Source organism: Pseudophryne corroboree, unplaced genomic scaffold, assembly GCF_028390025.1.
Source record: "Pseudophryne corroboree isolate aPseCor3 unplaced genomic scaffold, aPseCor3.hap2 scaffold_923, whole genome shotgun sequence".
Taxonomy (NCBI): domain Eukaryota; kingdom Metazoa; phylum Chordata; class Amphibia; order Anura; family Myobatrachidae; genus Pseudophryne; species Pseudophryne corroboree.
The window spans coordinates 207807-220296 of NW_026970503.1; the positions used below are offsets into that span (position 1 = coordinate 207807).

The 12490-nt window shown below is 43.1% G+C and overlaps 1 non-coding gene and 1 pseudogene across 1 annotated transcript; one reads left to right on the forward strand and one right to left on the reverse strand.

The window, feature by feature from the left end:
* Positions 1–1306: 1306 nt before the first annotated feature.
* On the forward strand, positions 1307–1467 carry LOC135046253 (U1 spliceosomal RNA). Its single transcript, XR_010238580.1, has one exon. It is a non-coding gene; the product is annotated as a U1 spliceosomal RNA (small nuclear RNA).
* A 3252-nt stretch (positions 1468–4719) lies between these two features.
* On the reverse strand, positions 4720–4898 carry LOC135046270 (U1 spliceosomal RNA; annotated as a pseudogene).
* Positions 4899–12490: the final 7592 nt, after the last annotated feature.

Sequence of the window (12490 nt, forward strand, 5' to 3'; positions counted from 1 at the left end):
AATACAAAATGTACAAGTGATATATTAAAATCATCTTTCCAGCTTGAATTTCAATGATGCATTGGGGCAACGATTTTGTGAGAAACATCTTCACCCTTTAATAAAGATTTTCTTAATTCCTTACCTGTGTGCTAATTAGATATCACCTTGTTTTCACATTAAACAGACTTCCACATGAGAAAGCAGCAAGGATGCAGTGGCGTTAATGTTTCCTGGTGTCAACCTGTATTATTTCAGTAGATATTGAAATGAGGATGCATCTTGCTGCCTTTCCAATGAAGCAAGTTTAATTTAGTAATAGGTGAAAAACCATCCAAGAGCTGTTTAATCACTCAATTGGATTTTTTTGCCAGCATATTTCTTTTTCTCTGCAACCCACTGCTAAATTGTGCTTCCTAGCTGTTTTTATAAAATCACTGAATCAAATCTAACTCTGATTACATCAGAGAAGTCTAAATACCTAACACCATAACAGGGGGTTTGAAATTTTGACTTGTCTACTTAAAGATCACCAAAATCTGATAACAAAGTCAATTACATCCCTGGGTGGGATTGAACCACCAACCTTTTGGTTAATAGCCATACACACTAACTGATTGCGCCACAGCGACACTTTGCAAAATTACATACTGACAAAGGCTAATAAACAATCATCTAGAACGTTTCCTAGAAAAACTTTAAAAAGTCAATAATCTGGAGTGTTTTTGTAAGATGTTTCTGCCATCAACCAATGAAGAAACACATTGGTACTTTCCCATGATGAGTGAGTGCTTCAGGATCTCTTGCACTTACATGTGCAGCAGAGTACTGCAATGGAAGCATGCTGGGCCCATAACCCAGAGGTAGAAAGATTGAAACTATCCTCTGCTATATGCATTTTTTTTGTTAATTAAAGTAATCCAAAACTGGGATTGATATTTTTGCTCTTTTATTTTTACTTAAAGTACAATAACTTTTACCATTTTAATTTGTTTTAATAGTATATTGACAGTATTGTTTTCTTTCAAAAATTCACTTAATTTTATTTTCTGTGTGCTAATTAGATATCACCTTGTTTTCACATTAAATAGACTTCCACATGAGAAAGCAGCAAGGATGCAGTGGCGTTAATGTTTCCTGGTGGTAGTGGGGTACTGTGTTTGTGCTTTCCTCTGGTCAGCTCTGGTAAAAGTCAGATTTCTTTGTCTCAGATCTTCCTCTAGCCTTGTTCTTCTTTCGAGAGTTCCCTTGTGCTGCCTCAGTTGGATCTCCTTCACTTGACAGGGGGGTACCCGAGCAGCGACCCTCCCCAGCACTAGCCCAACTCCTACTTACCTGCCAGGTGAGATACTATGATCAGGAAGGTGCTTCTCCCAGGGAAAGGCTCACCCATTGCACTCTGGGTGTGCTGCTCCTGCGATTTCCCCAAATGTGGGAAACTTGACTGCATAATTTGTGTTTCCCCTGGTCGGCTCTCGTATATCAGATCTCTTTGTCTCAGGTCTCTCTCCAGCCTAGTTTGCTGTCTGTTTCCACTTCTCTTTTCTTAAACCGCTCCCTTCTATTCCCTTGTGCACCTTAATTAAATCTAACTCTGATTACGTCAGAGAAGGCCAGGTACCCTACACCATAAGAGGGGGTTTGAAATTTTGACTTGTCTACTTAAAGATCACCAAAATCTGATCACAAGGTCAATTACATCACTGGGTGGGAACCTTTTGGTTAATAGCCCATGTAAGTGCAAGAGATCCTGAAGCACTCACTCATCATGGGAATGTACCAATGTGTTTCTTACAAAAATTCTCCAGATTATTGACTTTTTAAAGTTTTTCTAGGAAACGTTCTAGATGAATGCTTATTAGCCTTTGTCAGTATGTACTTTTGCAAAGTGTCGCTGTGGCGCAATCAGTTAGTGTGTATGGCTATTAACCTAAAGGTTGGTGATTCAATCCCACCCAGGGACGTAATAGACCTTGTTATCAGATTTTGGTGATCTTTAAGTAGACAAGTCAAAATTTCAAACCCCCTCTTATGGTGTAGGGTACCCGGCCTTCTCTGATGTAATCAGAATTAGATTTGATTAAGTGATTTTATAAAAAACAGCTAGGAAGCACAATTTAGCAGTGGGTTGCAGAGAAAAAAAATTATGCTGGCAGAAAAGTCCAATTGAGTGATTAAACAGCTCTTCATTTTCTGATTTTATGTTTATGCTAACAAATTTGCTCTCTGAAAAGTGTCCACAAAGCCAAGTCTCTGATTAACACCTTTGTAGGAATGGTTTTTCACCTATTACTGAATTAAACTTGCTTCATTGGAAAGGCAGCAAGATGCATCCTCATTTCAATGTCTACTGAAATAATACAGGTTGACACCAGGAAACATAAACGTCACTGCATCCTTGCTGCTTCCTCATGGGGAAGTCTGTTTAATGTGAAAACAAGGTGATATCTAATCAGCACACAGGTAAGGAATTAAGAAAATCTTTCTTTATGGGTGAAGATGTTTCTCACAAAATTGTTGCACCAAGGCATCATTGAAATTCAAGCTGGAAAGATGATTTTAATATATCACTTGTACATTTTGTACTGCTCTTCTGGTGACAATGTAGATTGTTTTTGTCAATTACCATTTTAATAATCGGGTAAAGAAAATTAATTGGATTTTTGAAAGAAAACAATACTGTCAATATACTATTAAAACAAATTAAAATGGTAAAAGTTATTGTACTTTAAGTAAAAATAAAAGAGCAAAAATATCAATCCCAGTTTTGGATTACTTTAATTAATAAAAACAATGCATATAGCAGAGGATAGTTTCAATCTGCCTACCTCTGGGTTATGGACCCAGCATGCTTCCATTACAGTACTCTGCTGCACATGTAAGTGCAAGAGATCCTGAAGCACTCACTCATCATAGGAAAGTACCAATGTGTTTCTTCATTGGTTGATGGAAGAAACATCTTACAAAAACTCTCCACATTATTGACTTTTTAAAATGTTTCTAGGAAACGTTCTAGATGAATGCTTATTAGCCTTTGTCAGTATGTACTTTTGAAAAGTGTCGCTGTGGCGCAATCAGTTAGTGTATAAGGCTATTAACCAAAAGGTTGGTGGTTCAATCCCACCCAGGGACGTAATTGACCTTGTTATCAGATTTCGGTGATCTTTAAGTAGACAAGTCAAAATTTCAAACCCCCTCTTATGGTGTAGGGTACCTGGCCTTCTCTGATGTAATCAGAGTTAGATTTGATTAAGTGATTTTATAAAAAAAACAGCTAGGAAGCACAATTTAGCAGTGGGTTGCAGAGAAAAAGAAAAATGCTGGCAGAAAAATCCAATTGAGTGATTAAACAGCTCTTCATTTTCTGGCTTTATTTTTATGCTAACAAATTTGTTCTCTGAAAAGTGTCCACAAAGCCAAGTCTCTGATTAACACCTTTGTAGGGATGGTTTTTAACCTATTACTAAATTAAACTTGCTTCATTGGAAAGGCAGCAAGATGCATCCTCATTTCAATGTCTACTGAAATAATACAGGTTGACACCAGGAAACATTAACGCCACTGCATCCTTGCTGCTTTCTCATGTGAAAGTCTGTTTAATGTGAAAACAAGGTGATATCTAATTAGCACACAGGTAGGGAATTAAGAAAATCTTTATTTAAGGGTGAAGATGTTTCTCACAAAATCGTTACCACAATGCATCATTGAAATTCAAGCTGAAAAGATGATTTTAATATATCACTTGTACATTTTGTATTGCTCTTCTGGTGACAATGTAGTTTGTTTTTGTCAATTACCATTTTAATAATAGGGTAAAGAAAATTAAGTGGATTTTTGAAAGAAAACAATACTGTCAATATACTATTAAAACAAATTAAAACAGTAAAAGTTATTGTACTTTAAGTAAAAATAAAAGAGCCAAAATATCAATCCCAGTTTTGGATTACTTTAATTAACAAAAAAAATGCATATAGCAGAGGACAGTTGCAATCTGCCTACCTCTGGGTTATAGGCCCAGCATGCTTCCATTGTAGTCCTTTGCTGCACATGTAAGTGCAAGAGATCCTGAAGCACTCACTCATCATGGGAAAGTACCAATGTGTTTCTTCATTGGTTGATGGAAGGAACATCTTACAAAAACTCTCCAGATTATTGACTTTTTAAAGTTTTTCTAGGAAACGTTCTAGATGAATGCTTATTAACCTTTGTCAGTATGTACTTTTGCAAAGTGTCTCTGAGGCGCAAACAGTTAGCGTGTTCAGTTGTTAACCAAAAGGTTGGTGGTTCAATCCCACCTAGGGACGTAATTGACCTCGTTATCAGATTTTGGTGATCTTTAAGTAGACAAGTAAAAATTTCAAACCACCTCTTATGGTGTAGGGTACCTGGCCTTCTCTGATGTAATCAGAGTTAGATTTGATTAAGTGATTTTATAAAAAAAACAGCCACGAAGCACAATTTAGCAGTGGGTTGCAGAGAAAAAGAAATATGCTGGCAGAAAAATCCAATTGAGTGATTAAACAGCTCTTCATTTTCTGGCTTTATTTTTATGCTAACAAATTTGTGCTCTGAAAAGTGTCCACAAAGCCAAGTATCTGATTAACACCTTTGTAGGGATGGTTTTTCACCTATTATTAAATTAAACTTGCTTCATTGGAAAGGCAGCAAGTGATGTCATCCAAGCAGTGGGTCAAAGTTGGCTTCAAACCTCGTCTGCTTATGAAAAGAGAAAAGGGGTATGCAGGGCATGGCGGCCTTTTGCGGTGCTTGGATGACCCCTAGTTCGCATTAAATAATGCAGTCGAGTTTCCCACATTTGGGGAAATCACAGGGGTCAGCATACCCAGAATGCAATGAATGAACCGCACCCTGGGAGAACAGTCTTCATGACCATGGTATCTCCTATGCAAAATAAGTATGATTTGGGATAGGGCTGGGGAGGGCCGCTGCTCAGGCACATCTCTGTCAAGTAAAGGAGATTCAACTGAGGCAGCACAAGGGAACTCTCATCTGGGGACAACAACTGCAGGGAGAACACATATTTTCAGATGAACATGGGAGGGCAGAAGGCTGCCTAATACTGAAGCACCCCCAAACAACAAACCAAATGCAACAACTAGTGCAAGCATTCCTGGGGGAAGGCCTGCAGCAGATGGATTTGCATATGGCGATGTCATCCAAGCAGTGGGTCAAAGTTGGCTTCAACCCTCGTCTGCATATGAAAAGAGAAAAGGGGCGTGCAGGGCATGGCGGCCTTTTGCGGCACTTGGATGACCCCTAGTTTGCATTAAACACCTCCACCCTCCGTCGGTGTGGGGCTCATGTTGGCTATGCCCCAGCCCCTGAAGCATTCAAGCTGATTTCTTGCAGCAGCTGGACACTGTAACAGCTCCAGAGCTGCTCTGTAAGGCAAGTAAAAGGGTGTGGGCCCTGCAGCACTACCTGTAGTTCGCATTGTGCGAGACCCCTAGTTCGCATTAAACACCCCCACCCTCCTTCGGTGTGGGGCTCATGTTGGCCATGCCCCAGCCCCTGAAGCATTCACGCTGATTTCTTGCAGCAGCTGGGCACTGTAACAGCTCAAGAGCTGCTCTGTAAGGCAAGTAAAAGGGTGTGGGCCCTGCAGCACTACCTGTAGTTTGCATTGTGCATTGGAAGGCACAAAGTAAGCAGACGGGAGGAGAAGTCAGGATAGTGCACAAGGGTATAGACGGGAGGGGCTCAAGAAAAAAGAAGTGGAAACAGACAGCAAACTAGGCTTCCAATGCACAATGCAAACTACAGGTAGTGCTGCAGGGCCCACACCCTTTTACTTGCCTTACAGAGCAGCTCTGGAGCTGTTTAATCACTCAATTGGATTTTTCTGCCAGCATAATTTTTCTCTTACGTCCTAGAGGATGCTGGGGACTCCGTAAGGACCATGGGGGATAGACGGGCTCCGCAGGAGACATGGGCACTTAAAGAAAGACTTTAGATCTGGGTGTGCACTGGCTCCTCCCTCTATGCCCCTCCTCCAGACCTCAGTTTACTACTGTGCCCAGAGGAGACTGGGTGCTTTTCAGGGAGCTCTCCTGAGTTTCCTGACAGAAAGTATATTTGTTAGATTTTTTTATTTTCAGGGAGCCTGCTGGCAACAGACTCCCTGCATCGAGGGGCGGAGGGGAGAGATGCACACCTACTTCTGTGAGTTGATAGGCTCTGCTTCTTAGGCTACTGTACAGCATTAGCTCCAGAGGGATCGGTACGCAGGTCTCACCCTCGCCGTCCGTCCCAGAGCCGCGCCGCCGTCCCCCTCGCAGAGCCGGAAGATAGAAGCCGGGTGAGTATGAGAAGAAAAGAAGACTTCAGAGGCGGCGGAAGACTTCATGATCTTCACTGAGGTAACGCACAGCAGTAAAGCTGTGCTCCATTGCTCCCATACACCTCACACACGGCAGTCAGTGTAAGGGTGAAGGGCTCAGGGGGGACGCCCTGGGCAGCAATATAGACCTCTCTTTGGCAAAATAAATATATATGCAGCTAGGCACTGTATATATATATATAAGAGCCCCCGCCATTTTTTTACTATATTTGAGCGGGACAGAAGCCCGTCGCTGAGGGGGTGGGGCTTCTCCCTCAGCACTCACCAGCACCATTTTCTCCACAGCACCGCTGAGGGGAAGCTCCACGGACTCTCCCCTGCTTATACCACGGTAGAAAGAGGGTCTTAAAGAAGAGGGGGGCACATAATTAGGCGCATATATATATGGAAATACAGCGCTACTGGGTAAACATAAAATTATTGTGTTTTTTTCCTGGGTCATATAGCGCTGGGGTGTGTGCTGGCATACTCTCTCTCTCTGTCTCTCCAAAGGGCCTTGTTGGGGAACTGTCCTCAGATAAGAGGATTCCCTGAGTGTATGGTGTGTCGGTACACGTGTGTCGACATGTCTGAGGTAGAAGGCTCTCCTAGAGAGGAGCAGGAGCAAATTAATGTGGTGTCTCCATCGACAACGCCGACACCTGACTGAATGGATATGTGAAATGTTTTAAGTGCTAATGTAAACTTATTACACAAGAGATTAGACAAAGCTGAAGCTAGGGAACAGTCAGGGAGTCAACCCATGCCTGTCCCTATGTCGCAGGGACCTTCGGGGTCTCAAAAGCGCCCACTATCCCAAATAGTTGACACAGATACCGACACGGATTCTGACTCCAGTGTCGACTACGATGATGCAAAGTTACAGCCAAAATTGGCTAAATGTATTCGATATATGATTATTGCAATAAAAGATGTTTTGCACATCACAGAGTCCCCTGTCCCTGACACGAGGGTACACATCTATAAGGGAAAGAAACCTGAGATAACCTTTCCCCCCTCACATGAGTTGAACGAATTATGTGAAAAAGCTTGGGAATCTCCAGACAAAAAGCTGCAGATTCCCAAAAGGATTCTTATGGCGTATCCTTTCCCGCCAATGGACAGGATACGGTGGGAATCCTCCCCTAGGGTGGATAAAGCATTGACACGCTTATCCAAAAAGGTAGCGCTGCCATCCCAGGATACGGCTACCATCAGGGACCATGCTGACCGCAAGCAGGAGGTTACCCTAAAGTCCATTTACACACATTCTGGTACCTTACTCAGACCGGCAATTGCGTCGGCCGGGGTTGTAGCGCGGTGGCAGCATGGACAGATACCTTATCAGCAGAGATTGAGACCCTAGATAAGGATGCTATGTTATTGACCATAGGGCATATAAAAGATGCTGTCCTATATATAAGAGATGCTCAAAGTGACATTAGTCTACTGGGTTCTAGAATAAACGCTATGTCAATTTCTGCTAGACGAGTCCTATGGACCCGGCAATGGACAGGTGATGCCGACTCAAAAAGGTATATGGAGGTTTTACCTTACAGGGGTGAGGAATTGTTTGGGGAAGGTCTCTCGGACCTAGTCTCCACAGCTACAGCTGGTAAATCAAATTTTTTGCCTTATATTCCCTCACAGCCTAAGAAAGCACCACATTATCAAATGCAGTCCTTTCGATCACAGAGAAACAAGAAAGTACGAGGTGTGTCCTTTCTTGCCAGAGGTAAGGGCAGAGGGAAGAAGCTGCACAACACAGCTAGTTCCCAGGAACAGAAGTCCTCCCCGGCCTCTACAAAATCCACCGCATGACGCTGGGGCTCCGCTAAAGGAGTCCGCCCAGTTGGGGGCACGTCTTCGAGTTTTCAGCCACATCTGGGTTCATTCGCAGGTGGATCCCTAGGCAATAGAAATTGTTTCTCAGGGTTACAAGCTGAAATTCGAAGAGGTGCCTCCTCGCCGGTTTTTCAAATCGGCCCTACCATCTTCTCCCCAGGAAAGGGAGATAGTGTTAAATGCAATTCACAAATTGTATCTTCAACAGGTGGTGGTCAAGGTTCCCCTGCTTCAACAAGGAAATGGAAATTATTCGACCCTGTTTGTAGTCCCAAAACCGGACGGTTTGGTCAGACCCATATTAAATTTAAAATCCCTGAACCTATACTTGAAAAGGTTCAAGTTCAAGATGGAATCGCTAAGAGCGGTCATCGCCAGCCTAGAAGGGGGGGATTTTATGATATCTCTGGACATAAAGGATGCATACCTTCATGTACTCATTTATCCACCTCATCAGGCGTACCTAAGATTTGCGGTACAGTATTGTCATTACCAATTTCAGACGTTGCCGTTTGGTCTCTCCAGAATTTTCTCCGAGAATTTTCACCAAGGTAATGACGGAAATTATGGTGCTCCTGCGAAAGCAAGGTGTCACAATTATCCCGTACTTGAACGATCTCCTCATAAAAGCGAGATCAAGAGAGCAGTTGCTGAACAGCGTATAACTTTCACTGAAGGTGTTACAGCAACACGGCTGGATTCTCAATATCCCGAAGTCGCAGTTGGTTCCTACGACTCGTCTGACTTTGCTTGGGCATTATTCTGGATACGGACCAGAAAAGGGTTTATCTTCCGATATAAAAGGCCCAGGAACTCATGACTCTGGTCAGGAACCTATTGAAACCAAAACAGGTGTCAGTGCATCACTGCACTCGAGTCCTGGGAATGATGGTGGCATCATACGAGGCCATTCCCTTCGGCAGGTTCCATGCGAGGATCTTGCAATGGGACCTACTGGACAAGTGGTCCGGGTCACATCTACAGATTCATCAGTTGATCACCCTGTCCCCCAGGGCCAGGGTATCTCTCCTGTGGTGGCTGCAGAGTGCTCACCTTCTAGAGGGCCGCAGGTTCGGCATTCAGGACTGGATCCTGGTGACCACGAACGCGAGCCTCCGAGGTTGGGGAGCAGCCACACAGGGAAGAAATTTCCAAGGTCTTTGGTCAAGTCAGGAGACTTGTCTTCACATCAACATCCTGGAGCTAAGGGCCATATACAACGCCCTATGTCAAGCGGAGACCTTACTTCGCGACCAACCAGTTCTGATCCAGTCAGACAACGTCACCGCACTAGTTCATGTAAACCGCCAAGGCGGCACAAGGAGCAGAGTGGCGATGGCGGAAGCCACCAGAATTCTTCGCTGGGCGGAGAATCATGTAAGCTGTCAAAGTCAGAAAAATATCACGATGCACACTGCCATATTTGCACCTCATATGTGTCCCTGCTGCGCATGCGTGCGCTCTCCCGTGCGTGCGCATACTCGCTGTTGCGGGCACCCGCAGGCGCACGGTATGCGCATTTACGGTAGAGATTGTGTGCGTCTAGCGGGCAACTCTTTCGTTACATATTTTCACCATATAATGCATTTTGTAGATTATGGTCCCTTTGATAGAGTCTGAAAGTTTAGTTAATGTAGTATGTTCCTGGACAGAGAGATCCCTCATTGTTTGATACGAAGGGTCAGACAGGAGTAATACAGTGGTGTTTAGTATCCATCGGAAGAGTATTTAATTAGCAATATTCCGGTGTTGGTTTGAAGCGGATCAATCGCTCGTGCGAATAGTTATGGACATAAGAAGTTTATGAACATTTACTGTATTTGCATTTACTTATCCATGCGGCGGGAAACCCAGTTTCCCTCCCACCTGAGCTGTTGGAAATAGTCACAGCCCACCTGTATGAATCAACCTATGACCTTTTGTTATAATGCGAAGACGAATTCCTGTGTCCAATGAACAATGAGATTGTAGGGACCATTGAATTGTATTGTGTGTGGGGCATAAATAGACAGGCCGATCACATCCAGCACTCACTCTTCATCGGTTATCATTGCTGAAAATCGGGAGCTGGATGTCCAGAGGCGCATGCGATCGTTTCCTTTGTGCGTAAGTTTTCTCCGTAATCATATTGTCTTTTCTTGTTATTATGGGCCATATCTTTCTCTCTCTCTCTTCTCTTTCTCTCATTTTCTCTTAAACGTACTTGTATTGTATTTACTGTGTAGTTACCTGGTTAGTTAGTCTATGTTATATTGTAGTGTATGACTTGTATTGTATTAATTCTTTTGCAAGTATAACATTCATAATATATATATTAGGCGTTGGACCCTAAGCACGGTATTTGTGTATTTCTTATAGTGTTAAGTATTCTCAGAGCGTCGGTGACGCTCGAACAGCTTTTGAGTTAATAAGGTTATACAGTGTTGCATTTACACCCTATCTCTACACTAAGGTTTTACAGCAAATTACATTGTTTGTGGTTTAGACATAAAGGTTTAACATTGTGAGCGTCAGCGCCGCTCGTGATCTCCTCGTGGTCTCGAGCGTCCGCTACGCTGATAGCGTAGCATTACGGTAGTCGCTCACCTATAAGTGTGCCCGATACCAACAGCGTATTCTCGTGAGCGTCTGTATCGCTTGAGCAGCCCGCTCCCGATACAGCGTCCGTTACGCTATAGCGAACCATTACGTTAGTCAGCAGCCAATAGCGTGCCTGCCTGTGATCTCTTGGCCGTGAGCGAACGTGACGCTTGAGCGTCTCGACCACGGCTAAGCGATTGTTACGCAACGAGCGTACCCTTACGGTACTCCATACGCAAATAGCGTACAGTGTTCTTAGACCTCACAAAGGGTTTTAAATAAGATAAATATTTAGCTTTATCAATTGGCGGCTCGTCCTGTCCTTCACATATCTCTGCTAGGTAATTTCAGCAGACATTATCCATCAGCAAAGGGCGGGAGATCATATTCTTCGCAGTGCTGACGGGATAAGCGTCTGTTTCGCTTAGTAAAGGGTGCTGAAGGAATCCGGGAACCGGAGGTAAGAACAACACACTAGTGTCTTTTAAAACTGTTTATTTCTATCTTGCGTACGCACACACGCATATCTGCATTTCTTTTTCATTCGTGTATTTTCATATATCACTCTCCTGTTTGCCATTTTATAATTGATAAAACGTGCTAAGAGAGATTTGTCGCTATTTCATAGTTAAAGTGTAAAAGTAATGCGTTAAGGGATAAAGTGTAAAGCACACACGCAGCTCTACCTAAAGGTAAAAGGAGAGATTGGTGTGTTGCACGGTAGACGACTGAGGATCATCTACATTGATAAAACGTGTTAGTTGTGTTACGGTGGACATTGGTTTTGTATACACGTGTCTCTAACAAAAGGCTGAGACTCGCGTACGCAAAGGCCGACGCACGCAGCGTAAATTATGCAACGGAGCGTCTGGGTACGCCCACGTAACTCAAATCACACGATAGTGTTGATTTTTAAATAGCACAATAAGCGATAAATAGCGCAATAAGCGATAAATATCGCAACAGGCGATAAATAGCGCAACAAGCGATAAATAGCGCAACAGGCGATAAATAGCGCAAATCTATTTTAAATCCGAAATTTAAATTAACAGATCCTTCTCCAAATTTACAACACATCTGGTCTAAAGAAAAATTTCTGCGCAGAAATAGAAATAGAAACAAAAGTGTGTATGTGGTGAGTGAGTGTTTGTTTTTACAATTTTGGGGATTGAACCACAGAAATCATCGAGTTCTCGTGAAGTACATACGTGTAAGTGACATACGTGGTGGCTAGGGAGGCATCTCTGGTTAAACATAAAATTTGAGCATTAGAGTGTAGCAGACCAGGAGGTCATACTGTAACAGACCAGGAGGTCAGACCAGGAGGTCGCATAACAGACCAGGAGGTCCAAGTACAGCAGACAAGGAAGTCCGCTATAGAGACAAGGCACAACACCAAGAAGGGTTGGTGCGACACCCATATAGGCCATAAAAAGCTCAGGCTGAAGGAATTCGCAGCTGCTGAATGTCGATTCCACTGGTCGCTCCGTACATAAGATTAGTTGCTTATGTGCTGAACGATTGTACCGCACGTAATTGTGTGCATTAAGTTAGTCTGACCAGTACCATTTGTGTACAAACCCGGTCATAAAACTATTTGTACATTCTGACGTTATTTGTGTAATTTTTTATTTTCTGAAGGGAAGTTCGCTGGTCACTCAGGAATTGTCCAACAACCAATAGTTACTGGAAAGAGTAAGTGTTCTTCGGATATCTCTCGCATGTTCCAGTAAATAGAGGTTCATA